The sequence below is a fragment of the Bicyclus anynana genome, chromosome 14, assembly GCF_947172395.1.
Source record: "Bicyclus anynana chromosome 14, ilBicAnyn1.1, whole genome shotgun sequence".
Lineage (NCBI taxonomy): Eukaryota > Metazoa > Arthropoda > Insecta > Lepidoptera > Nymphalidae > Bicyclus > Bicyclus anynana.
In genome coordinates this window covers 4,413,282-4,439,012 of record NC_069096.1, presented here as the reverse complement: position 1 = coordinate 4,439,012, position 25,731 = coordinate 4,413,282, and the positions used below count along the sequence as shown (strand labels likewise).

Below are 25,731 nucleotides of genomic sequence, written 5' to 3'. Positions count from 1 at the left end.
GTTTTCCCAGTAGGTATTGGTTTACCATCTTAAACTGTATCTTCACTTAGCATTAGATATGTTATGAAAGAAAGTCGTCGTCGAAAAAAAGTGTAGTTATTGACCTGCAGGCCAATTCACTAGTTTTTATGTATGTTAGTGGACATAATACGGATTTTACCAACTAGCTATTGCTAGTAATTCTTAAGTCAGGTGATTTCGTATTCACTATTTATTTAATGTTATTAATTTAACTGATCAAAATTGAGATTACAGGTAAAAAATGTCATCCGGAGCCTATTGACAACCCTTCATAGATATCACAGATTAGGTAGATGACATTTCCCAGTTGAGATTGTGATTTTTGATAACAATGGGATTTACAGAATACGAAAAATGCGGTGGCAATTAATTCGATGATATCTTAATAGATTGTTAATAGATATCAAATTAGTGAATACGCTAGCTAAAAATTTGAAAATTTGAAAAGCTTGAAAATTTCAGAAGCTTATTAACTTAATTTACCACTACAGTTAATATGTGTGACCGTGTAAGTCCGAGCTCCAGTTCCCCTGTGGAGGAAGCCTGACCCTGTAGGCAGCCATTCACATGGGCTGACAAAATAATGATGTCAGTTAGGTTGACTCAAACCTTAAATCTACGCAATTTAAAAATTCATGACATTTGCTTGAATCATCGGTGACAATGCATAAATAGATAATATAGCAGACGCCCGCGAAAGCGTTCATGAAAGAATCAATGTAAACTTTTATTGGACGTAGCGTGACGTAGCCATTATTTTAAGAAAAACCATCCACCCCATACAGTTACGCCATCATGGGCTTTTATGTAGATCTACGAGTATAAAAGAGGAAATCCCAGCATGCGAACTACCAAAAAATATACTAACCATGTTGGTATATTTTGAAGCAATTAGGTAATTATCAGTGAAAGCTCCTAATAGGCGGTTTGAATTTTCATCAACAACAATTTAAAATTTTATCGTCACATTTTTACTAAACCTTAACAAACTGTATACCTATACCTTCTTCATAAATCACTCTATTTATTGCTGAAAACAGCATGAAAATGAAAAAAAAAACAGTTTTTGATTACAGATTTATTTATTTTAATATTAGCCGATTTGTCGGTAGTTTCAAAATAAATAAAATATTATATCCATCACGAAAGGTTGAAAAGTCCGTTCTAATGTCAAGAGTATTGGAGGGTGAGGCCTCGACCTTGGATAGTGCGTAGGTCGTCACGCAGCGATGACGTCAGCGGCCGCAATAAACTCTCCTACTTTGTATTCTCGTAGGGCAGCGTTTTCCGCATATCAGACAATGCGACGCCAATCATCGGCTGGAAGGTAACAAGATAACATAAAACCTATTACAACTAATTACTAATTAACTGAACCAATAATTAAATCTATAATAATTACTTACCTGTTCGTTTTGCATTTCGCCTCTTTGCTTCAATAACGTGACATCCCAAAAAACACTATATTTTAAACTTTCAAAAATTTTTCATGTCAGTTGATGTGTTTAAAAAGTATTACTATTTTGAAATTACTCGAAAAATACATTACTTTTGATACGATTTTTTTTTAAAGTTACAAAATAGATTCCTGTAAAATAGTTTTTTACGGTAATGGGATCTTGGGACCAGGAATAAAATATTTATTCATGACAACACTTCGGTACGTCCGATAGTAGACAGTGCACCAAAGTCTGAAAGATGACGTGGAAGGACGACGGTGCACCAGCATGGTTCGCAACATTCATAATATTGTTCGACATACACAGAGTTGCCATACTCGTAATAATAAACACACAAAATTTGAACAGTATGAATAAAATGTTTTGTTTGAGAGCCGATGGACTGTAACTATAAGCTTAGGCGATGAGTCCACACGTTTGTACCTTTAAGGCAAAAAAACTAGTCAAGTAAAGATGAATTTTAAACGTCTTCAATCTCTTTTGCCTTGTTTATAGTTTTCTTTCACATATTTTCTTGTTTTTGTGATAAAAATAACTTAATAATAAGAATGTGTTTTTTGTGGTGGTTGGTCATTTGTTATTGTTTTGGTAAAGTTAATTTGTAGCCCTACTTTATTGCTTTGTACACTCGGCAACTTTATCATTTCTGTTCAAGTTCTGAGGCCGATTTAGCAAATACTGCAATGTCATCTGCGAATCATAGGTGACATAAGAATTGGTCTATGATCCAGATTCCCTTCTTTTTCCAGTTTGGAATGTATTCCAAACATTAAACTAAAATAACTTAACCAAATAATATTGCCGACATAAGCTCGATTTCTGTCTCATGGTTCTCTTTTAACGCAATGGCAAACACCTGGATGGCGATGTTCTCCCAAATCAAGCTGAAAATCAGCACTACAGCTCTCAACTGTAGTATCGAGCTGGGGCAGCGCCCCATTCAGCTGAATTTCTTTATTAAATTGTTATACTAATGTACAGACAGAGTAACTTTGTAATTTAAATAGGTAAGCTCTGTTAGCATTAGTTTGTAATTTTTTCTTGCTTTTTTTTTAATTTGTTCTTTTTTTAGCTGAATAAAGGATTTTATTATTATTATTATTATTATTAAGCAATTTTGGAGAGTTTTGGAGTTTGTGGCAAGTGCCAAATATGTGTTCCCAGCCTTAGGTAAGTTATTTAAGGTATTATTATTATTTAAAAACAAATATTTTTATTATAGACCACAAAAAAGTCTTTCGAATTTATGGAACAGAATCGTACAAGGTATCGTCGATAAATCTCGTTTTATTATTAGGACGTCTGGCAACGTTCAAGATTGGAAAATTCCTTCGACTTATCTTTTGTGGCACACACGAAAATATTTTTCGGAAAAAATTTCTTTATTCCAGAAAATAAAACGTTATTCGCCACCGCCTAGACGCCACCAAAGTGCGTCAGCATAGCTTTTCTCTCTGCCTAACAATAGATAGGTACTGTAGATAAAGAGAGATAGAGACTTTTAACCATTGTTACAAAATAGCGCTACTGTTATTAGTTGAACCACGATAGGACAGAGCCTTGTACGCTAAAACCAAAGATTTCATATATATAGACGCGTCGAAACTGAGGCGAATAAAAGTGTCTAATCGTCTTAATTTCATTTAGCCGCAAAGTAAACAACGAAAGTTATTTAAACAAAAAATCCTACTAATATTATAAACGCGAAAGTTTGTACGGATGTTTGTTTGGATGTTTGTTACTCTTTAACGCCGCAACTACTGAATCGATTTGGCTGAAATTTGGAATAGAATTTTTCTCTGAATTTAGACTACTTTTAATCCCGGAAAAATCCATACTTCCCGAGGGATTTGCGAAAAACTAAATTTCACGTAGACGAAATACTTAAATATTGTCTACAATATCGAGTTGTGTGTTCGAGAAGTTTAAAATCTATATACATAAAAAATATAATATAAACACAAAATTGTACATGTGCGCTCAGTGTAGTAGCTAAATATCGGATCACTTTTTGCGGTGATTTTGTATATCTAATAGTGTTAAATCTTTGGCTAAAACCACACAAATCCCAAATAGCAGCATCAAAACACAGCGTCTATTAAAAACTTTCCCATACAATAAAGATTCCCAAGCACTTTATCTCTCGGTAAGTAAACATACTATATCCAGTACCAACTAACAATTTACAACTATTGCTCCACTAATCCTATAATTTGATTGATAAGATTTTCGTAATAAAAACAAGTGCGTCACAGTGTGTCATAATAGGTATAATTCTAGAGAATAACAACAAAACAACTCTCTGAGCTATAAATAAACCGCAAGGGATTATCTTATCTTTATAATATTCTAAATCTAACAAATTACGCTAACGTAGTATGACATTAGTATAATTTTATTTAAAACTTGCGGGCGCCTGCGACTTCGTCCGCCTGAAATTCAGTTGTTCTCAAATCTCGCGGGAACCATGTATTTTTCGGGATAAAAATCAATCTATAATAAAATGCTCTGTAACCTCCTCTGTCTAGAGATTAGGACAATCAGACAGACAAACAAACATTTAAAACAATCGTTTATGTTTTGGTATCGTGTAAATAACTATTAGCACTTTTATTTATATGTATTGATCATTATCATTCGATGGACATGCACTGCCACTGATATAGACCTCTTCCAAACAAAATGGTCTCGAGTCGCCAGCATCTAGCTTCCAGCGGATTCCTGCAATCCCCCACTAGATGGACCGAGGACTACAAAGTCCTCGGTCCATCTAGTGGGGGGTCGACCAACACTACGCTTTCATAACTAACGTATGCACATAATATATAAATATATAGATACAGAATTTTAATAATATATTTTCTTTTTAACAAAAAAATTTAACCGACTTCAAAATCACAAAAATAAACTAAAAAGTGAAAAATAACATCGTATGTGCTACCTTCTGATCACTTTGAAGGCGGTGCCAACACATTGATCCATTAACTAAAGCCGATTAAATCATGAACTTTTGGTTGATGATTTAAAGATCGTGGTTCTTTCAGAAACGGCTTTAATTAATACGTCACTGGCTTGACACCGCCGTCAAAGTGATCAGAAGGTAGCACATACGATGTTATTTTTTGCTTTTTATTTTATTTTTGTGATTTTGAAGTCGGTTAAATTTTTTTTGTTAAATAATTGTTTCACTACCCACATCCCAAAGCGCCTTGCAGAGTTGACGGTATGCTTGAACATGTGTGGCAAGCGTTATATATTCAGCTTTGTAGGTAGTTGAGTCCAGCGCACACTGCCGTGAGTGGCTGGCGTGAACTGTTCATATTTCAATTTCCCTTATACATATTATATTATACATATTATATTATTATAAATATTTCTTTCTTAGTAGCTCGGTTTGAAAGCAAACGGCACATATTGTCAAATATTATTGAAATTTCGAATTGTACGCTGTCTTGTGTTGAAACCCGTACGGATTAATAAAGTTATTAATCCAAAACAGATAGCTCAGTTTCACAACAAGATAGCTTTTATATATTTACTAACGGACGCCCATGACTTCGTCCGCGTGAAACTCGATGTAAACTTTTAACTACCCCTACCCCCACCCCTTAAATTTTGTCATTCTCCTGACAATAGCAAACTCATCAAAAAAAAATAGTAAAATCCCTCCAGCTGTTCACGCGTGATATTTTGTTCCTACATTTTACTAATAATATAAAGTAGGTCTATCTGTGAATCTGTTACCATTTGACGGCTAAACTGTTGAAATTATTTTTGATATATTTCAAATATACAAATTCAAAATATACATGATGCCAAATCTTTAAAATATTACTAATATTCACGTTCCCCTCCCTTTAGTCGGAAAATACTGTATTAGGAGTGGGTAGGTACGACAATAATCCAGCGAGCGGGAATCGAACTACCACCTCTCTGGGATGAGTCCGACCCCTTTAACACTGAGGTATTGAGGCTTCAAAAATTCGTAAATGACATGTGAAATGTCGAAATCGAAAAATATGAAATGCGTATATGATTCAAACATTTTTGATTATTTCACCCTATGGGATTAAATAAATGTGGTGTTAGCCTAAAGTGAGTAAACATAAGAACATTGACAATTAAACTTAAAGACCCTGTGATCACTATCATGGAAATAGATCAAGTAACATATGACACTTTTAAAAAAAGCAAAATTATAATGTACATATTCTGTAAAAGGTTCAAAACCAGAATGCAAACAAAAAAACAAAAGTTCATAAATACCAAGCACAAAAAAAAGCACAATTTTTCTCATAATAAAATGCAATCCATGCCATCGAACTCCGACTTTCTTTGGCGTTCAATGGTAGGCGTCCACATATCCGCATCGTACGTATTGGACACATCGCATCGAACGGATTTTTACTCGACTGCAAGAAGGGTTATGTTTTTCGCGCGTATCTTGTATGTATTTATGTATGTAAAGTTCTTTATTACCTCATATCTTGCAAACTGCTGAACGAATTTACGCAATTAAGATATCGTTAAATTTGTCTTAATAATCCAATCTTAGATAGGTGAAATTAAAAAACCCAACACGACAACTGTGAGACGTAGACTAGAGGTTTAATACAATTCTTTTTCGAATATTGCAATATGGGTATCAAATTCAAGGACTCATCAAGAGAATTTCAAAATGGTATATCATAGTCATATAAAAACCCTGAAATTAGAAAAACTTTTAGCAGGTTAGACAGTCGGAGATTTTTATTTTTTTAACTATTGATTAATTTTACGGTATTTTATCTTCGATGTTATCTGTACGATGCGAAACAGTGGACGCCCTTGTATGACTTTCTATACAAAGATTAGTAAAATCCGTTTGATGCGATGCGTCAGATACGTACGATGCGGATCTGTGGACGCCTGCCACAGTCCGATACGCTGTCCACCAACAGCTGGCAGATTTCCAAAGAAAAGCAATAAATAGCGAAGCACGGGCGCCAGCCTGCCTTTATGTTATAACGGGCAAGCGATAATGACGGAAATAGTGCCCTTTATGAAAAATACATTGCGAATTTAATGAATCATACGTCTAATAATTCATTTAGTAGAACTGCTTGTTACAGTTTGCTTCATGTAGGATGGTGCGGGTGACAGTTCATTTCACTCTAGAAAGTTTGCCGGGATTCACGATAATAGTCCTGTACGACTGTCACTGTACCCATGCTATCTGAAAAACATTTTAACTGCCTTGTTGGTCCATCGGTTAGCCTATGAGATTTACGACCACGAGGTACTGAATTCGAGACGCGGTTTGGGATATGGAATTTGTTTATTTATTTTTTCATTTATATATATATAAGACCTAAACCAGCATTAGGCATATACAAGACCTAAACCAGCATTAGGCAGCATAGTGTGTCTAAGCTCTATACACCGGTCCTCTCCTAAAGAGAGGGGGGGCCTGACCAATTGGCCATACTACCGCCATGCTTATTGCAGCTTTGGCAGCAGCAGCGGTGGAGGCCTACCATTATACGCCAAAGAAAGTCGGATTTCGATGGCATGGATTGCATTTTATTATGAGACTTTTCTGATTGAGATTGAGAACGAGAATTTCCTTTTTTTGTGCTTGGTATGTGCTTTTGTTTCCGATTTGAAGAAAGAAAGAAAAAACGTTTATTTGAAAATTGTGCGATAATGCTTAAGTAAGCACAAAGCACTGTTGTAGTAATCTGATGCCTCAACCACCTGGGCAATTAAAAACCAAAACTCAAGTAGTAGTAGCAACAATCACTCTGTCATGTTTTGCACAACTTTGAAAAAGGTAGCAGCTCAGCTCAACATTGTGCCGCAAAAACCAGGCAAAATGCTGCACCATGCGAGTACAGTTAATTAGTTAACGAGTTATGAAGTTGTCAGTCTAAGTACAAGCACATGAGACTTGACTTGGTCATAAAATGGGGCCTGAGACCTTATAAAAAGGCAGATTCACTCAGCGGGCGATGGAACGAATTATGCTCCGCAGAAACACCACCACTCACTCAAATATTCGCAAAACTGAAGTGAAAAATCGCAGAGCCAATGGACTTTCGGGGTCCTAGATTTTGGAATAGCGACCCCGCACCAAAACAAAGAAGAATTCTTTCTACTCTATACCAAACAGAACATTTGAGTCTGTTCAAAATGAAAATGTTCTTATAGAATACAAGCCTCAATTAACGTTCACACACATGTCCGACTTTTTACAAGGGGTATTCGTAGCATAAGCTTACTTGAAAGGAGATTGGTCTGTTTTACGGCAGACGTCTATACAAGTGCGTCCACTGATCCACATCAAAGATTACAGTGTATTATTGGAAATAGATAGGCTACTCTAATTTTTTTCGGAACGTCTGTGATAGCGCCATCTAGAAACTAGCTACGGTATTTTTAGTATAGTATCCATTATGTTATAAAAATAATAATGCATATTTTTTGTAAAGGAGAGAGATTTTTGATTTTGTAATAGCTGAAGAAACCAATTGAGAAAAACAAAAAAAAAGACAAAAAGTTTTCCATTGTTTCCCCCGGGCTCGAACTCGGGATTATTAGATCGTATCTTTGTGATGCACCACTAGGCCATTTGACTATGTGGAACATCGTTGAAATTAATGTACACTTACTGTCTTTCTTTAATAATCCCTTTGCTTTAGAAATACAAACACATTCTTCCTATTACTAAATGTTCGAACCGTCCCGACTGAGCAAAAGGTATAGACAATGAATAAACATGTAAACAGATTGCCCACAGGATGTCCACGTTCACCTTCATCTGTTGCAGAGGTCGGAGAGCAATCGATCGTGCACGGCCGAGGGAGGGTGCACTCCCGAGGGGTGGTGCACAGGGGGAGTGCACCCTCCCGCTTGTCCACCCACGGAGATGTAATCTTTCTATCACAAAATCTGAGTAAGTATATAAAAATGAATAATGTTCGCTAAAATTCGCCTTTTGTACTCATTTATAAGTAAATAAAACGGCCTCCGTGGCGCAGTGGTATGCGCGGTGGATTTACAAAACGGAGATCCTGGGTTCGATCCAAGGCTGGGCCGATTGAGATTTTCTTAATTTGTCCAGGTCTGGCTGGTGGGAGGCTTCGGCCGTGGCTAGTTACCACCCTACCGACAAAGACGTACCGCCAAGCGATTTAGCGTTCCGGCACGATGTCGTGTAGAAACCGAAAAGGGGTGTGGATTTTCATCCTCCTCCTAACAAGTTATCCCGCTTCCATCTTAGACTGCATCATCACTTACCATCAGGTGAGATTGTAGTCAAGGGCTAACTTGTAAAGAATAAAAAAAAAAATTGACTAATATTATAAAGAGGTAAAGTTTGTGGTTTTCTAGGGGTAATCTCTGAATCTAACAGACCGATTTTGAAAATTCTTTTACCACTAAAAAGCCACGATATTTGTGATGTCAGATGCAGATCTGACTTTTACATGAATACAAAACTAAAGCAGAAGCAAGTGTAACACCTCACACCACCCAATTACCAGCATATCTGGCAGCTCCTAACATTTTTTCTACAGATAACACTATGACCTATTTTAATAAATTAAATATCACGTGCCTCAAACGGTGAAGGAAAATCATCGTGAGGTAACCTGCATACCAGAGTATTTTCTTAATTCTCTGCGTGTGTGAAGTCTGCCAATCCGCATTGGGCCAGCGTGGTGGACTATTGGCCTAATCCCTCCTATTCTGAGAGGAGACTCAAGCTCAGCAGTGAGCCGAATATGGGTTGATAATGATTAACACTATGACTTACCTCTCTGGAGAAATCGGAACTGTCTTATTTTATAACGAAAAGATTTTGTGTTTTTTATCAGCTCGGATCAATTTAAGATCATCTTCTAGGTATTAAGTCCTTGATCTTGAGAATCGAATCTCTCAAGTTAATTTAAGATTTTTTATTTTCTAAATTGACCAGTTTGGTCCGGTTATCGTACCGCCTAGGCTATTTAACGAATCGGTATGAAACTTAGAAACAAGTCAAGGGTACAATTAGAATAAACGTCTACCTCTTCCAATTTAACTCCCCACCATCTTCATCACGTCATTGTAGATAGCAGTCGAAGAGACTGACTCTGACATGACGATTCTTTCCATATTTGATCACTAGCAGAATTTAGTTTTTCACAAATCCCTCGGGAACCATGGATTTTTCCGGGATAAAAAGTAGCCTATGTGTTAATCCAGGCTATAATATATCTCAGTACCAAATTTCAGCTAATTCGTTTCAGTAACAAACATTCATATCATCAAAATCATCAGTTTTCGGAAATCTCGGGAAACAATGGTTTTTTTCGGGATAAAAAGTAGCCTATGTGTTAATCCTGAGTAAAATCAATTTCCATTTCAAATTTCAGCCAAATCGCTTCAGAAGTAGCGGCTTTAAAGAGTAACAAACATCCAATCATCCATACCAACTTTCGCTTATATAATATTAGTAGGATTAAAGTTTTGTCTGCTGACACTGTTGGTGTGTGAACGTCTTAACATTAAAAATACAAACCGCAAAAGAGCTCTAACCTAAGAGATCTATATAATCACGCAGTAAATCTTGTCGTAAAAAATATTTTGATTACAGTAGATGGAAACCAAAAGAGCTATCTAACCGCTCGACACAGTAGGTACTTCTTGTGAAATATAAAATTTGCACTCTATTTTCGTTACTGAGAGTAGCTAACTAAAAATAAAATTAAATAAATTGTGCGTCGCAAAATTTATGCGACTTTTTATGAGTGACACATACCGACAGAAACCACATTTTAACGCTATGGAGAGACAAACATGTTATTTTTACATACATCACCTATTTTTAAAACTTTCACTGGTTGCTATCCCGGTGACACCAGCTGGCCTATTCACTATTTTGGTCTTTATTATCAACCTATTAAATTAATTAATACAATTGACAATGTCATTTACCTACTGTGTGATATCCACCAGTAAGCACCGAATGATATTTAGCACACGAGTACATCAAAGATAGAGATCTTGCAGCAGGCTTATTGATTATCTTTGACGTATGTTAGTTGTCTTAAACAAAATTGAGATTCTATATAAAAATGCCATCCAGTGCTTATCCTTCTTTTAATGCTCCATTGTTTGCGTGGACAATTAAGCTATGTAATAATTTAGAATTTAAGTATGTAATATTTGGCATTACTTAAAAATAAAAATCTTTCTTTCTAAAAATAAAGATCTTTCTTTCTTTCTTATTGGTGGATTTCACACCGTAGATAAATGACATTTTGTTCATCATTTGGTATCATGCATTTTGTATGTGGCACATCAGACGCCATCACGACACATAAGTGTAAACGTTGCCATACAAAATGTATGATACCGATTCTGTTCTGATGCGTCACGACACGACACGCCAGACAAATATAAATCCGGCTTTACTATACCATTGTTGAGAAGGAATTGTCCATTTTGAACAATTCGTACGTATTGTGCCAACCCTTGTTGAATCCTTGTTAGAAGTCACAAAGTATACCAAACAGATACTTAAACTTAAGTACCGTGACGGCGTCAAATATGTTGATAACGTGTCAACGAACGGCGTCATTTGCAACTATGTTGTAATACAAAAGACAACAACGCGTTTTATTTCAAAAGACAAACCTTATCAAAAGAAACAAGGGCAAAAGGAACGCAATGTCTTAAACCTCCTCTAAAAAAATATATAAATTTAATGAAATTATTTTCACAGGATTACAAGTAAGTATGAAAGATTTAGAAAACACTAGCGAACATCGCCGACTTTCTTCTTATTTCTGTAGCACTTGATCATAATTTTTTTTTATTATTTACAATTTAGCCCTTAACTGCAATCTCACCTGATGATAAGTGATGCAATCTAAGATGGATGCGCGCTAACTTGTTAATTTTAAAACTATACAATTCGCAATGCATACAAGAAATCGTCCTATGCCATCCCTTGCGCCTTGCGTCCTATGCGAGGCGGAAGTCTCATGCTTGTCACTGAGTTTAAATACTTCAAACCGAAACACCACAATGCCAGAAAGATTTTATGGCAGAAATAATCAAAATCATGCTAGTAAGTACAGGAAAGTATTCCTGGGCGAGCACCGTCAAATAATATAGGATATTTATCTTAACGAAGCAAAGCCTAAATATTGCTAACTTCAACGTATCGCATGAATATCTGTTTTAATAATTTAGAAGACGTTAGAATAGACAAGGTAGGTTTAAAACATCACATTTACTAGAACTACTATTACAGACAATGACGCAAGGTTCTCTCAAAATCTATTCAGCTGTTTAGCATGATTTACACGAACAAACATTCATTTATAAAAAAAGTTATATAAATCATGAGTATAAATATCAAGTGTATATTCGTATTATACAATGAAGTAGTAAAATATTATCATGATTAAATATGATAACAAAATATTATTAGCAACTTGTACACAAAATGTACAAGAACGATATGGTTAAAACAAATTCTTTTACTGCCACAAGTCATAAAAATTGAAAAGACGTAAACAGCAAGGACAAAAATATATAAAATGGAAAACGAACGATAAGGAAAATTCAACTATGAAAACTTAAGAATATTAATGTTGATAATTTGTATAAAATATAAGCATTTTATCTATATATATATAAAAATGAACCCATATTCCCCATCACAGGTGTTTGTTATTGTCAGGAGAAGGTTCATATTACAGAAAAAAATTAAAAAGGGTAGGGTAGGGTAGGGGTATTGTAAGTTCACATCGATTTTCACGCGCGGGCGTCCGCTAGTAATTTCTAATAGTATACAACAACATATAAAAAGGCATTTTTATATAAAAAACTTATACTGGTGACTAGTTTCCGCATTAGTACATAATTATTTACGTAAATCAACCACAATAAAAATAATGTTTCTTGTGTGAAATTCCAGAAAGTATTTTTAAATTTTAAGTACATTGACACACAATAAAAATTCCTTTTAACAAAACAATACCATCGTAGTGTGTCATCGTACGATCTGTTTTTTATATCCGCATCTATTTATAATATCTATAGCATACTTTACGCAAATTAAAAATTTGATTTTGAAAACATATCAACACATATCCATATAGTGTCCTTCTGTGATTTTAAAATAACTACGTTTTATCGTATCGTATCCAATGATATTTTATACTAGAGATGGGGCAATAGCGCATCTAAACCGAGGCGGACAAATGTGGAAAATTGACTTAATTACATTTAGTCGCTTATTACACAACGAACATTATACATCGTTTACAATGTCGAGTTGTGTGTTCAGGAAGTGTAAAAACTATATATATATATACATAAATATATGTATAATGGAATTAAAGACAAAATTGTGCATATGTGCGCTCAGTGGTGTTGCTAAATTCGGATCTATTTTTGCACTGATTTTGTAGGGACATAACCGATCTATACTATAAAATTATAATTGATCGTATCATATTAATGATTATAGTTACACGATACCAATATAATCTTTTCTTATACGGGCTAATCTTTGAAAAGATAATTTTTTCTATTCCGATTTTATTGAAACTTTCACTGGTAGGTAGAGGAGGGTATAGAGCAACATATAGGCTACTTTTTAATGTGAAAAATACATGAATCCCGCGGGATTTGTGAAAATATAAATTACATGCGGACGAAGTCGCAATCGTGATGGTTTTAAATATTAATTTAGCAAAGTCTAAGATCAAACAGTAGGTAATTGACCGCCTGGCTTGACTAAGTGCTTAGCCATCTTCCTCGAATTAGTTCAAACCAATTACGGAGAGTACTTTTCAGACGTCTCGACAATGAAGATAAATGACAAGATGCAGCCAAGCATGACAGGGGATTCATTGATTCCGCGAATCGCTTTTCCTCTTTGTTGATGACGTCACGAGGAAACTCCGAGGAGGGACAAAAACGATCTCTACCCGGAAATAAATGGAAAGAAAACATGACAGTTGATGTCCGTTTTGTCATAAACCTTGAACCAAATCTTAAGTTTGTGGTAAAAAATAGTACCTACCTACCTATTAAGTAGTAAAAAAAAGTTAAGACACTCTCACCGGGCTTCCCAAAGTAAAAAGTTACACCATAACTGGTGTACAAAATTTTAGCCACAAATCAAGTTTTCAAACATTCAGTATATAATATTTACATGGGCACGTAATATAATAACTATATGGATATATTTATACTCTTTGTAAACATACTCGTATAACAAGGAAAAGTATAAATATACGGAGGATATAGGTACACAACCAAGATATTGCATATCAGTTGAGAAACAATACCAAAATAATAAAATATAAAAAATATCGATGAATTTGTCTAAACGAACGCCGAGCAGAGTCATTTAAATTCGATTACATAATGACACTGACACAGGTGAAAGCTCTAAAAAACTTATGAAAAAACCCGTACTTGCACCGATTCGTAAATCTATGGAAAGCCCTATCTGAGATAGACAAGAAAATTCGACCGCTCTAACAAAGGAATACGAAACGTAAAGTGATTGATAAAAATCATTCGTAGATTCTGTCGTATAGACACTTTACATAACGAAGATGAGCAAGAATTATAGATAACGTTTCACTATATTAACCAGACGTGGACGTTGCATCACTCATTACGAGTACTGACATAGACCCTGAACCTAACCTTAACCTAGAAAATCAAATGAGAGTTGTTAATGGGATTTTAACGGATCATTTACTGAGACGATTAACTTCGTACGGTCATAACAAGAATGAAACCAAGTGATTCAGGAATGCGTGGACTTTGGCACGTGGCCACAAGTGTGCGCAAAATCTCAGGAAACGTTCGTTTGCACTTTGTCAAATCTTTCAATGGGAGCGCATTCGCACGTTTAGGATTTGTGCAAACGGAAACTTTTTGCAGCAAACACGGGATAAACTACGCAGGAAACCGTACGTGATGAAGGCGGAAGCATGAAATGAATCTCCCAGGGCAGCCTTCATACGTTGATCTGTCGTAAGGTCGAGGTTTGTAGTACTATTGGACAGAAAGACATGACACTAACTGAGCAATAATTATAGCAACGTTTTCCTCTATGAATCTTCTTCTTGAAGTGTCATTTCCTATACGGATGTTAGCCAAATTTTGACGCAGCGACCAGCCCGCAAACACTTTGTGCTCTTTTTGTATTGCGATTGTGAATCCAGATGATTCGTCTGCAAAGAAGCTAAAGATCTTACGTTGTATTATACGCTATACAATCCGATATTTGTCAATAGTCAATACAAGTAACAACATCAAGTAGATTCCAGTTCTCTGCGATTAAGGAAAATAAATTATGGCTAGCATTTTCTAGATACAACTAGGTATGAATTTTCTAGTTGCCTACACTACCTACATTTTAATCGACTACGCCTATGTAACTACAAGAGTCGAATAGAAGTTACTGGAAATAATAAGTCGTTTGATCTGTGTGTGATTTGAATTATACCTATTACATTAAACCAACGTTAATCAACTTTGCCGTCTTTGCCAGTAGGGTGGTAACTAGTCACAACCGAAGCCAGCCACCAGACTGTTGGCTCAGCCATTCTAGAAATAATAAATCAGGTTTTCGTCAGTAATCAAACAAAAACTAACTATTCATATTTGTTACAATAATTATAAGTACTTATATCAGTTATACTCAGGGCCGTAGCCAGTGACGTATCAGACGTATCAATGATACGGGATCCCCAGACTACAAGAGCCTCTTATGTGTGAAAGCACAAATTAGTAAAATATAATCCATAATCACTGGTGCTGCCTGGAAAATAAAAAAAACTGCCAAAACAGAAATGACAAAAATCTTTTTCTTGGATGAAACGTGCGCCCAAAAGTTGTAAGCATCATACTTATGTTATATCACTTTCATATTTATTTTAAGCAAGCATTTTTGTTATTTTTCATCCGACGAAAGACAGAGAAAAGGTAAACAATTTGACGAGTATTTTTTTATGTATATGTGTAACTTTTTACTGAGTAGTCCGATTTTGATAATTTTTCTGTAAGAAATCTGTACCCTTCATTAAGCCCCTAACAAATTTTGATACAAGGCCCCACCAAGACACAATACGCCACTGGCCATACTCCTTGCACATACATATTTGTAAATTCAATACAAGTACGAGCGACAAGATTTTCCATCCGTCATTTTTATGAGCAATTGATTATGTGTGGAACCAGTGTTAACAGGTTACTGTAGAAAATGATTGGATCAATCAGCTCAAGTTGATGTTATGTCAGCTGATAACACTAAACTATCCATAATGGATGTTGCCCAAGTGTTAGGTAGGAGTGACGAGATGTGGTTGTATAACGTCTCACGTGACTATATCTTGATATGTACTCATAGGTCACGTATTTAATAACGGCAATTACTGACCATATGTTTATGATAAACAAACGGTTGCAGGTGACTTTGTGCGTGTAGGGAATCCTCGCGAACTGTTTATTTTTATTTCATTCAATGACTGCCACCCGCCCGCGTAAAAATCAATGTAAACTTTCAACCCCTATTTAACTCCTTTCTGATTTTATTTTCGCGACAAAAATTATCCTATAACTATGAGACTGGCTAACAGCAAAATAGTAAGTAATATTTACTATCGACCTTCCCTGGCTTCTCATTAGAAGTACTAAATGTGTTTGCACAAATCCGAAAATCATAAAAATTGTTAAAGTAATAGTTATTGTAACTTGAAAAAAATAGATATTTTACCTTATGAGGAAATTTTTTAGAAATTCTTGAAAACAGGTACTTCCGCCATACATTATTTTTGTTTTAATAAAACAATGTGGCAAATAAAAACATACATGTAAATAATAATATCATATTACAACCCTTGATAAGCCCTCTTTTAATTGGTGAAAATTATTAAAAAAATCTGTACAGTACTTTTGAAATTATCCCAAATTAACTTAAATAACTATTTATACTGTTGAAGATTGTTTTAGTATATAAGCCTGATTGTTTAGTATATAAGTTTGATTGTTACGTAATAATGTAGCACTAAAGATATTTCCTTTAAGATAAGTATATAATAAGTATAGTATATACCAATTTGTTAGCCTTCGTATAACTGAAATAGTTTACCTTAGATATAAGCGACAAATAAACATATTATATAACAGGATTTTATTATCCACTAGAATAAGTTATAATATCTGTTAGCTGTTAACTATGCAGCGACCTTGTAGGGACTGGTATATAGCTATCTTTGTCTAGCATACCTCTCTTTCGTTCATATATATCCATCCCACTCTAACATATAAGTTTGTCTCGTTTGTACAATGTATTTTAGTTAAAATAAACAATAAAGATTGCGCACGCTTTATAGCTAATAAAACTCGGCTACACCGAGCATTTGCACGCATTTCTCTCTCGAAGCGACAAGCGAACGCAACTCTACTAATCAAGAAATTACGTGTTTTATTTCTACGTACTCCCTGTGGTTTGGACCTTCCAAAATCCACCACAGTGCATGGTCCTTCGTACCGGATCCAACGAGCCGGCAAACATCCGTTGAAGAAAAGCTCACGCAAGAGAGTGTCTCCGCGGGCAAGAACCGAAGAGGAATCGACCTATCGCCGCTGAACAGGGTTCCGCGGGCTGGGAAGATCGTTCGGTTGGGCCACGGAACAGAAGTGACGTCAAGAAGTCTGCCTTAGTACGACGAAAAGGCATCGACCCTTCGCTGCGGGTGCATTGAGGCGAAGCTCAGTAGTAGCTGCCGAAGACCGCGAGGCTTGTGGGGAAGATCGTTTCGCCGCACTACAGACTAAAGAAGAGTCAAGACCACAAGAACAAAGAGGCACCAATCGTCACTGCGGGTGCATTGAGGCGAAGCTCAGAAGAAGCTGCTGAAGACCGCAAGGCCTTTTGGGAAGGCCACTTCGTCGCGTGGAGAAGACACTAAGCGGTTCGCCGCGACTCATCTGTTCACCACCTAACGGTGTCAAACGGTGAACAGTGAGCTAACGCCTTAACGGCGGGAGCAGTATACCAGACGATACTGCCAGCTTGCCTTAACCGGCTATAAGTCTGTACCAGTCTGATCGCGCCAATACGGTGCACGTGAGATAGGGGTCCTCCTAGTAGGCACAGCCGAGGGTGTCGGGCGTTCCTCCCGATACCTGAGCACTCTAACCCTCACGTGTTACCCTCTGTTGGGCGATTCCCACCTCACCTAATCCTCATTCCATCCCTGGGAGAGTGTGTCCTTCGGGACCCTCAAGCAGGACTGTTAGGGCTGATAGGGCAGTAGGGAAATAGGGACTTAGGGACGAGAAAACTCAAGACGAGTACTATGGAGACTCGAAGCAAGAAGTCCAAAGAAAACACGAGCGATGAGTCAGGCGGCTCATCAAGAACAGAAGACTCATCAAGAAAAGAACGTACAACTAGTACTGAAATATCGTCCGGTAATGAGAAAACAACCAGTTCCGAAGGGACAGATAAAACGATGTGCGAAAAATCAAAAAATAAACCAAGTGGAAGTCACACTTCGCAAACTAGACGCGCCGAATTGCAAGCCCGTATAGAACTGCAACAACGAGTAAAAGAACGAGCAATCGCCGACGAAGAAATAGCGCGTGCCAAGCTAGAATTAATACAACTCGATTCAGAGCAAGAAATCGACCAAGACATTGACAATCAAGCAACAATAGTAAATGAATGGATGGATAAAGCACCACCTACCTCAACCGCAAACAATACCGACTTAAATCAAGGTATCAATGCTTCACTGTTATCACTGTTATCAAAAGCAGTACTAAAACAAGAAAAGAATGAAGACGCACCGAAAAAACCACCAACATATATGAGCGAATTGTGCTTTTTTGACGGAGACCCAATTAATTGGATACCATTCATTAGCCACTACAAAGATACCGCCTCATTCTTTAGTGGCATAGAAAATGTTGCACGCATTCGAAAAGCGCTAAAAGGACTAGCAAAAGATACAGTCAAGTCACTACTATATACTAGCACTTCACCAGATATAATTTTAAAAGAATTAGAAAGAAGATTTGGCCAACCTACATACATTATAAAAAGCGAAATAGCTACGCTCGATCGACTACCACGAATGTCGGAAGACATCAAAGGAATAGGCGCCTTCGCAAGCGCTGTATTCAACAGTGTAAACACAATCAAACAACTGAATCGAAAAGAGTATCTATACACTACCGATATATCTGACAGAATAATAGATAAAATGAATACAATAGTCAGATTCAGATGGCAAGAGTACAAATGTACTAGAACAGACGAACCAATACTCAGTGTACTCTCTGAGTTTCTAAACATGATCTCAGACCAGTTTGATGAACCAAGCTTATGTTTCAAATCCAAATTCGAAAACAATAAAGCACGACCCACTGGAAAAGGAAGAGTCAACACGACTAACCACGAAATTGATTATGAAAGTGACGAAGACTCCAATTACGATAGCGAGTTCGAAGAAGAGATGCGAATCGTCTTAGCCGCATCCACAGTCGATGAAAGAAAATGTTTCTTATGTGATCAAACTCACGAAATAGCAAAATGTCAACAGTTCACAAAAGAAAACTTTAAGAAACGTTGGGAAATAGTAAAGAAATACAAGATGTGTTTTAAGTGTCTCAAGATTAACCACCGGCACATACAATGCAAATCAAAACCGTGCGGCAAGGATGGCTGTATAAGAACACATCACGAGCTGTTGCATCAAGATAAATCAACCCCAGAACCAAACAAAATAGTTTCAGTAAACCACGTCGGAACTTCCAAGACCTTTTTGAAAATAGTGCCTGTTGAGCTCAGCGGACCAAATGGCACAGAAACCGTGATGGCATTGCTGGATGAAGGATCAACTGTAACTTTATTAACAGACGAAGTAGCCGATATTATAGGAGCTAAAGGACCCGAAAAAAGCCTATCAATCGAAGGTATAAGTGGTCAAATGATAACGGAACGATCAAGACATATCAAGATTCGAATTAAAGGATTATTTTCAAGGCATTATGATAGCCTTCAAGCTCACACCATCAGCCAACTCAACCTCATGCCACAGTCAGTAAAACAGGAAGATCTGGAAGACTGTCCGCATTTAGACAACATATCAGACCAATTGATATACGACGAGACACCACCCTCGCTACTCATAGGACAAGACAACTGGCACCTTATCGTTACCAGAGAAATAAAAACCGGTCATTCATCAAAGCCTGTGGCATCATTCACTCGCCTAGGCTGGATATTACACGGTTGCAAAACGGAAATCCCAAAACCCGTATTGTTTGTCAACCACGTAAAGCAAAAAGGGACAGAAGACATCAATAAACTAATAAAAAACAATTATGACCTGAACTCATTAGTCATAACACAAAGAAAGCCGATTAACGACCGAGAACAAAGAACGCTAACCAATTTGGAGAAAAAAATACACAGCTTATGTGAAGGAAGATTTAATACCCTTTTACGAAAAGCAGATGACAAAACAAAGAGGATTAACATAGCTAATTACCTGCGACAAGTTAAATTACACAATTACAAAGAACTCATGACGAAAGGCACCATTCAGATGTCCAGTAGGTACATTCACTTACCTGCTATACAAAATAACCCGACACTAACTCAGTATCTAACTCATTTACTGAATATACATACATTGAATGAAAAACAAAGAATTGTATATATTGCCGCTGAAAACTTAAACGTCAAAAGTTTAAATGTTGTACTCTCTAATCCTAACCTGCAAAAACAACTCTTCAGAGCATCAAATGAACCCATCATCATAAAGAAATTCAGTTCAAATCGCCCCGATAACATAGGGTACCAAGAAAAATATGGCAAGACACTAGAAATAATAAAGCCAACAAACGACGACGCCTTACGATTTACCGTAAATCTACGTCACACTTCTGATGATTTCATCAATGAAAAACAACTACCTACAAAACGCGAAGTCGCCAGCGCCGTAACGTCTGTCTTTCACCCTTTGGGCCTAGCGACTCTGGACCTAATACAAAGAAAGACTGTAATACAAGAACTGTTGCGCACCGATGTAGACTGGGACGAGCACGTGCCTTCAACCTTGAAAGAGCATTGGAACTACTGGTTAAAATATCTAAATCGCTTGAGTGAACTCAATGTATCACAATGCACAAACTCCCATAACGAGGGGGAGCTACGCAATTTCGTCAACGCGAGCGAAACCGTTTACACTGCTACTGCCTATTGGAGAACTTCCTGCAACAACGAAGGTAAACTAATGACTGCGAAAGGAAAAATAGCATCGTTAAAACCTACATTAATTCCACGATTGGAACTACAAGCCGCATTACTGGGCTCAAGACTCGCGTCAAACATAGCCAATGAAATATACACCACCATCCAACAAAATCATGAATGGTCAGACTCCAAAACCGTACTAGCATGGATCAAATCTGACCCACGCATTGTCAATTCTTTCGTCGCCCACAGATTGGTTAAAATACAGAAATTCAACCAACCCTCAGAATGGCGATATGTACCTACCGCTCTAATCGCCATAAGACTTCCTCAAGAAGACACACTGCATGCCCTACTATTTGAAGCAGAACATTTAATAAACTCAAAACCGATAACAGAATTATCTCCAGACCCAGACGACCAAAAGAGCTTAACACCCAACGACTTCGTAACCGAAAGATCATGGGGTACCTACCATATGGGAGACTTCACGGTCCATGAATTGATTGGGCCAGCTGCATGGAAAAACGTACAACGCTTCGCCAATCATTTCTCGAATCGAAGGCTTGTCGAATACCCATCTACGATAACGCCTCGATATAACACAACAAAACGTGTTCTTCAATTCAACCGTCGGGGTCATCTTCATTATTGTCGACCACTCATTTCCCCGAGATATCGTCGAGACCTGCCCTGGACAAGATGGAAAAACCCGCATCGTAGACGTTCGGACGACCGCGGGAATCCTGATGAGACTCGCTACCCGCTTGGTTAAGATATCACAATCTTCTTCCCTGAATTGAGTGCTTCGGGCTACCGCTTCGCACGAGGGGGAGACTGTTGAAGATTGTTTTAGTATATAAGCCTGATTGTTTAGTATATAAGTTTGATTGTTACGTAATAATGTAGCACTAAAGATATTTCCTTTAAGATAAGTATATAATAAGTATAGTATATACCAATTTGTTAGCCTTCGTATAACTGAAATAGTTTACCTTAGATATAAGCGACAAATAAACATATTATATAACAGGATTTTATTATCCACTAGAATAAGTTATAATATCTGTTAGCTGTTAACTATGCAGCGACCTTGTAGGGACTGGTATATAGCTATCTTTGTCTAGCATACCTCTCTTTCGTTCATATATATCCATCCCACTCTAACATATAAGTTTGTCTCGTTTGTACAATGTATTTTAGTTAAAATAAACAATAAAGATTGCGCACGCTTTATAGCTAATAAAACTCGGCTACACCGAGCATTTGCACGCATTTCTCTCTCGAAGCGACAAGCGAACGCAACTCTACTAATCAAGAAATTACGTGTTTTATTTCTACGTACTCCCTGTGGTTTGGACCTTCCAAAATCCACCACATATACTATAGTACATATATTTTCTGTGACTATAGCAAGGATTTTAATAATCATGTGGTAAATACACTTGATATATATAGATAGGTACATATATCATAGCATGAATAATAGTTATTAAGGTTCTATATAGATTAAACCACCCTAGAGACATTATTAGACATTAGACATTAATACTCTCAAAATTAAAAACAACATTTCTTTAAGACAAAAAGAATTAATCAACTTAAATGATTATTAAGAAATCACATTGTTGTTAGTGTAAAAATTCCATTCCAGAATATACATTTTATTTTGTAAATTCAAACAGTACACATTTTGTACTAAATGAGTTATGTAACTTGCAAAATTTGACAGGTTCACACTTTTATGATAATCAAAATTGAATAACACAAAGCACTCTATTGTTATTCCTCCTTTAGACTTTGAATTTGGAATTTTAAATATAAATTTCAAATAAGTAATAATTGTAATCTGAAAAGTGTTTTTAATTCCATGCATTATACATTCAATTTGTTATAATGCCAGATTAGGTTAACATTTAATTAACTAAACTGAACTGAAAGACTGTGGGTTGGAGCCCTATTACAGTTTAACTATTATCATATCCATTCTTAACTAAAATCATTAATGTAACCTACTTAAGTGATAACATATGTTGGTTACAATATTGATTTTTAGTTAAATAACTTTAAACTCTAAACTTTATTGGCACAATAAAAAGAGAAACCATTTATGGTAATCTTGTAGCAAATTTTTTGTATATTTTTCCAATTTTAATTGTTTGTTTTTTAAAAATAATAACATAGTCCATAAACAAGTTATCAATGTCACCAATTAAATTATACAAAAAAAATAAAACAAATGCACTCTACACAAGATTTACACTTTGTGCAAATGAAATCATAGTTGCACACAATAAAGTTCCACACCAATGAGTCAAGGAACAAATGTAATTGTTTGTCATCAAAGCATATCTGTTTACTTGAATAGGTATGCTTTATTTTTATTGTTACATCACTCAAGACCTAAATTATTATCATAATTTTTCATCTAATTCAATTTAGTATAAGCGGAGATATAATACTTTTTGCAATATTTTATATTTAATATTACAAATTTTTTTAAAATGAATGTTTGCATTTATTTCTTGTGGACATAAGCAGTATTCTCTTTCCCTCGCAACTAGTAAATACTGTGTTAATATTGTACCCATTCCTAACACAGTCTTTTCCATCTAGGACTGGAATGGGAAATAAAATGGAAATGTGAAATGGGAATAGTGGGTAGTGACCCTGCTTTCTGCATCCAATTATCTTAGTAAAAAAACAAGCTACTCTGTATGCTTACTTTGGGGCTAGATAGTGATGTGTATTGTTTAAGTATTATTATTATTATATTTATTTATTCATTTGTTGTGTTTGACATAAAAGAGAGCAATATTTCAATCTTCTGCTATTGGTTGACAATGTCTTTCTCTCCTCGAGATGTTTTACATGCACAAGTTGACAGCATTTGAAATATTGATAATTTCTACAAAGAAACAAGCTCCATAGCTATTAAATATTTATCCAGGACTCAAGCCCTGATTGTGATATAACATGCAAAATTAATTTAACAAGCCCTCTAATCCTTACTTCTGGTAAGGATTAGAGGGCTTGTTAAATTAATTTTGCAATCGTGATCAAACTGAATGTAGAAAATTTTGAAAACAAAAAAGAGCTGATGAATATTTTTACTTGAGAAAACCTAACTAGTTTAGATGGTAGTGGCGCCTCATTTTTAATTTACACCAGGGCTCTTGTGGACCTAGATCACCTATGGATACCAGGGAATGACGAAGATGCCCAGTGGCTGGGTGGTGCAATGCCCCAGGGCCGTTAACGTAGAAAATTTCGAAAAAGAAAAAGAGCTGATGAATATTTTTACTTTTTAACATTTTCACCAGGGCCCTTGTGGACCTAGCCACATCACTGATACCAGGCTATTGAGTGTTGAGTGTAGAAGTAGAAACACTAAGCAGTGTCAGATATATTTCATTTAATACAGCAGCACTCTTCATGTTATCCAACTTAAGCATGCAAGTTTCAATGCGATCAGATAACCCAAGCTAGCAACAGTTTTCAAGGGTGATAACCTCACGGCTCAAACTTGTGTTTTTGTGTTGTTCTATACAGCCTAAAAATAGTCAGCTGCCATTCCATCGGTGGGTTGAGGAGATACCTCCTATATATAGCCTCCAAACTGTATGAATAGAAATATAGTGTACTGTGCCACCTGTCCAGTGACTAGATCAGGCGTACATTTCTTTTACCTTGATAATAAAATCTCGATGAGCCAAGAATTTTACATGCTTTATAATTTGTAAGACTTACCGTTAACTGGGATTGCAGATGATATCACTGATGTTGAGATCCAGTAGTTCAACTAGCTTAGACACAAATTCAATTGATAACAAAACACTATGAACTAATAAAAACAGAATTGTTGAAATGGGTAATTGTTATAAAACCGAATAGGTACAGTTTTATTGGAAGCACTCGAGAAATGTTAAATGTTTGGGTAAAAACAGTACAGCGCATGTAAGGATATATACTACAGATTTTTTATTTATTACAACTGAAAATTTACATATTAATGTTTTTAATATGATTTCTTTTCCTATAAAAAAATCCTACGTATTTCTAAATTTTTACAACACCTCTTAGTTCCAGAAATTTATCTAGAAAGTCAAAGTCAAAAACTGACATGTGAATTGTGAAATAACATCTGTGTAAATCACAGATATTATAGTGTGCTACATACTTACTCTACTCTTTGGTGTGCTATACTGCGACAAAGAGTAGAAGTTATTATGGAACTAAAGCTCAGCACAGACAAAAAACTAACTTCTTTTTTCGTTGTGCTCGGACCACAGACTACAGACCCTATAAACTCTTAGACCATTAATAACTGGACGTGGTTCGCGCCCAAATTCACCAACAAAAAGTCTGTCATTTTTTGAGGGGGACGAGGTAAATCACACATCGAAAACATTTAACACCATTAAGTATGTTCTGTGTCCATACACTACACACAACTATAAATTTGACTCGCAATACACACACGCGTAATTTTTACACACACTACCAAACACATTGTGCACAGTAAAAATATATACAAGCAGTATACTCGGCTGTATTTTTGAAATAATACTTCAGCGCGCGGTACGTATACATGTGATAGGGCTGCTTGCCTCCGCATTTTAATTACATTTGCCAACTTTGTATTTCCATTTAGTTTTGTGATTGTAAATATACTTTTTTTATGTAAACAAATAAAATATTTTATATATTGTAGTAAAATAGGAAGTGATCAACAAAATGCGTGTTGTTTTTTGATTGGTAGATTTAAATAAGGCTGATACTAATCAATGACCTTGAAGGATAGGTCGTATTCATATGTTTATTTTGGTGATGCCATCTAGGTATTACCTCCACACTACGTGGCCAAATATTAATAAAAAACCGGTCAAGTGCGTGTCAGGCCACGCGCAGTGTAGGGTTCCGTAGATTATGTTAGCCCTTTAATCCCTTATATTTTTCTCAATTTCAAAGCCTTTATTA

The 25,731-nt window shown here is 36.0% G+C and overlaps 1 protein-coding gene across 1 annotated transcript in view; it reads right to left on the bottom strand.

Annotated features, from left to right (window-relative positions):
* The window catches only part of LOC112048203 (inositol hexakisphosphate kinase 1), a 70,697-nt gene extending 45,835 nt beyond the window's left edge, over positions 1–24,862 (bottom strand). The window contains exon 1 of the mRNA XM_024085655.2: positions 24,502–24,862. The gene's annotated coding sequence lies outside the window, so the exon portion shown is untranslated. The remainder of the gene's footprint in view (positions 1–24,501) is intronic.
* Positions 24,863–25,731: the final 869 nt, after the last annotated feature.